Here is a 4,611-nt window from a genome sequence, read left to right as displayed (position 1 = left end):
TTAACTCACTCAACCTTTTTCGGTCCGATAATTTACGTAACACTTTATTTTCAAAAACATCAAGGCGTTGTTCCTCATTCACTGTAAGAGGTCACGTTTCACAACCGTATAGAACAACAGAAAGGGTAATAATATCGTCATTTCTAACTTTAAGGTATCCAGATAGAAGACGGCAAAGAAGAAATTTCGAAATTGAAATAACTAGCATTTTTTGCCTTTATTTCCTCATCAACTTTGTTTTTTCCAGTTACAGTGATCCGTAAATACTTAAACATCTCTTAATTTCGCTCAAATATATTTCCCCCTATGTATATATTTCAATATTAACCATATCGTAGTTCTAACATATTGTTCACATAAAATTTCAGATTCACCACTTTGGTACTATACCGACGATATTGTAATTATATCAGTGGAATTAAACAACTTATACATAATGTTTAAAAAAAAAAATCTTATCAATGTATTCCTCTAAAAAATAAAGATTATATTCTTAGACATTTTACTCCGTATAGCAAACATTATTATTGATTATTCGTATGATAAAAAAAGATTTATCATTTCACAAATCTAGATTTATTAATTTAAATGAATCACAGATTTATCATTTAACCTTACAATGCCACAAGGCAACCCAAGGCAGTATACACTTGTCATTTGTATTATGCATTTGTATGTATATATTGCATAAATTTAACAATAAAGGAGGTTACGAAAAAAAAAATTCACAAATATTATTCATTAATAAAAATATTTGTCGGAACATTATTTTTCTGAATAATATAAGCATTATTAACGTTCTTTAATCAGTTGTTTACAAAGTATTTAATTGTGTATATTTGTTTAAAATGCTAAACATTTAGCCTATTACGTAAGAAGCTGTGTAAAAGAGCCAATACCTTCGTGAATTTTTTTTAACCTTTTACAGTAATTAAGTCAATACAAACAATTTTTTGAAACATTTATAATATTTAAGATTCGATTTCATCTCAAATATCAAATTAATGAGTATTGATTTAAGCTGTCCGAAAAAACTAACAACACGTTTTTTGGGACTACATTAATTTTTATTTTTATAAGTATCATTCATGAGATATCACGTGGCAATCATCGTACTGTGAAATATCTATAGATTCCTTCCCGATTTCAAGAATTCTTTCGGGAAGTTTCCAGATCGAAGAATTAATATTTTTTTTATTGTAGGAAGATAGTCCGGGTGGAGGTCAATAAAGGTATCAAAGTAGTAAAAGAAAAAAACAAAGCCCTGCAAAGTTGGGAAAAACGTTGGTTAACAATAAATAGTTTTCTATTACTATTTTGATATCTTTATTGATCACAACCCGGACTAACTTCCTACATCATTACATCTACTTAATACAGTCAATTATCTTCTTCTAATAATTTTTTTAAGGGTTTTTTCTTTTTGAATTACGAGATATTACAGCTTAACCAGGATTTGCTATATTAATCAAGTTTATTAATATTGACAGAAAAATTGGTTTCAAATAATTCATTTTTCTCCAATTTCGTAAATTATGATAATTTATTAGGGTTTTTATTTATTTATTTTTTCTTTTCTCCTTTTGCCCTAGACATTCTACCTTCCAATTTTTTCGAAAATTTTATCAAGATGTTCTTAATAAACCAACCCTTGAATCTCTATTCTGTTCACACATCTTAATGATGCTCAGATTAAAAGGTAAAACTGTATAAAGAAGTCCTTATTACATTATAAGACAAGAGGTCTTACTGACCAGACTTGGATTGATCATTAATATTTGCTCACCACAACACCTTAACCGATCTGTACCTCCAGTCGCAAATTGCCGTGGAGAGGAAGTTGTACTGACCAGGCTGAGAATAGGTCACACGAGGCTCACCCACTCCTAACTTATTTCAAAAGAAATGCCTCCGAACTGCCAGTATTGCATCAACTACCTAACAATAAGCCATGTTTTCAACGATTCCCATATTTCACACCACACCTTAATGGGCTTAGGACTAAACCAAGATATCTCAGAAACTCTTGGAGACGATGATAAAACAATAAAAAAATTAGTGTTTCAGTTTCTAAAATCTCAAAATTTACTTACAAAAATCTTGATCGGAAGGAAAGAAAAAAATAATAATAATAAAATAAATAAATAATCAAATTAAAAAATAAATAAAATTTAACGAATATTAACAAAATTAAAATATAAATGGCGTTGATGACCAGTGAAGTTTGGCGCCACTTAACAAAAACAAACAAACAATATATTAGTATATATTAGAAGAGTAGCATTCGATGCAGTGTGCCACTCATCTCTATTTAAAACAGAATGATTTATTTTAATACATGAACGCTATAATATTTAATTTAATTATAATATTTGGTTGAATGTTAAATATCTTATTTTAGCCGTTCTAACATTTCCTATGTGGAGATCCACTATGTCAAAAATTTATAATTATATAATTATTAAATGTGGGAGCGCGGGTAGCCCCGAGGTAAGGCGCGTGGCTACTAAGCACGGATAGCTCCGAGGTAAGGCGCGTGGCTACTAAGCCCGGATAGCTCCGGGGTAAGGCGCATGGCTACTAACTCCAAGGACCCCAGTTCGAATCCGGCTGGGCAGAAAATTGTTTTCTGTTACACTGTAGCCGTGAGACAACTCCTGTAGGTTCTGGAGCCCCCTGGAGTCCATCCAGCCTCTTTAATTGAGTACCCATAATTGGCTAAAAATCTGGCGGTCGAGCGTGATTCTGACCAAATCACCTCCTTGCACAACCGTTGGTCAAGTAACAGTACTTCCTTACAAAGTACTGAACCCCTGACCCTTCGTGGGTTGTACCGGCACAGATTTAAGTTTTTTTAATTGTTAAATAAAATAAATAGGAATAATGAGATTTTTATTAAAGTTATGCCTTTGGAATTTGGCCCTATTTACATTATTAAATTCATTATGGAGTTTTACTGTTATTTTGTTATATAATATATTTTTCTATATTTAATTAAATACCACGTTCTTCATCAAATTACCTTCAGGAATATAAATGACAAGTTCCTAATCGTCAGATCGAAGGGAAAATGTTTCAAAATTAGGTTATGACTAAGGTTTCTGTTCTGTTGTTCAGAATAATTTTTCAAAATTTGATTCTATTTATTTAACTATAATAAGAAAATAATAATTGTAATAATAAACAATAGTTTCGAGGGAAATTTTAGCAGATTACGATTTAATTTACGGTGAGTAAATCTCCGATATTCATCAGGAGAGATCCCGAAAAAAAATTCTACTGAAAAATTCCTTGCTGTATCTTTACTAATAAGTTCAAATTAGGTTCTTTATTGGCGATTTAATTACCAATAATAAGGAAACAAAGCACCTAGAATCTTCAGGAAGATGTCTTTGGTTTTAAAATAATTCCCAAAAATTAATATAAAGATGATTGGATTTCCACGGGGACCTACCTAATACCTTAAAAACGTGATTATACATATAGGAACAAATTCATAAACAAAATTAAAATCATACTTGAATTTTGATGTATTTCTACTTTACCTATTGAGAAATTTACTACATGAATAATTTCTTCTACTAATAAATAATGTTTGAAGTTATTAATTTTCATTATTAATAATATCATAATCATACAATAAAAAATTATAGCCACCAAGTGTAAACGAACACTTTTGTAAGTTATTCTTTTTACTTTAGTTTCGTCTAATTTGAATTCGACCTTAAATGTTAACATGTTATACTGTATCTTTGTTAATAATGGTCAAATATCCATGATTTTTTTTTCTGAAGAGAATTTAATTTTTGTCAAGTAACAGTTACACATTATTGTATGCTTGGATTCCAGGTTATCTCAAAATGTTTTACGTAACATAATGAAGATTCATCAGACACATAATGAAAATTTGGGAATGGAAAGGGTTTAATAGACACAAGTAAAAATATTTTATATATGAATTAGCTTTTAATATACATTTATAATACGTTTCACATTTATCTATACAATCGATATTTATATATATATTTATATGCATTTATAATACTCACTAAATATAATTAAATACAGGCTCTTTTCATATTTACAGGTAATAATACATTTAACATAACTAAATCACATTGACTTCATAGAAACAGAAGAACTGTTGGCTTCAATATTTTTTTTAATGTTTTATATTTTTTTTTTAAATTTCCGTTCGTTAATATAAAATTTATTTACAATAGGTTTAAGTACATAAATTCGAGTATGGGAAATGAAATAAATAATAAATTATCAGCATCAGTCTATACAAGTGATTTCCATGCATGATTCTCCAACAATATTTTCAAGATGCCTCTTGAGGAAATGTATATACAAATAAAGAGTTGAATGGCACAAGATTCAATTTTTAAATGAATTACTCTGGATAATTTCATAAGAAATATGAATAAAAAATTGCACAAATTCAACATTATCTAAAATTCCTGGTTTCCCATAAATTCGAGTATGGGAAATGAAATAAATAATAAATGATCAGCATCAGTCTATACAAATGATTTCCTTGCATAATTATCCAACAATATTTTCAAGATGCCTCTTGAGGAAAACAGCATTTGTATATATATATATATA

Source organism: Halyomorpha halys, unplaced genomic scaffold (genome assembly GCF_000696795.3).
Source record: "Halyomorpha halys isolate HHAL.00 unplaced genomic scaffold, Hhal_1.1 Scaffold45.1, whole genome shotgun sequence".
In the NCBI taxonomy this organism is placed as follows: domain Eukaryota; kingdom Metazoa; phylum Arthropoda; class Insecta; order Hemiptera; family Pentatomidae; genus Halyomorpha; species Halyomorpha halys.
This window is presented reverse-complemented; position numbering follows the sequence as displayed.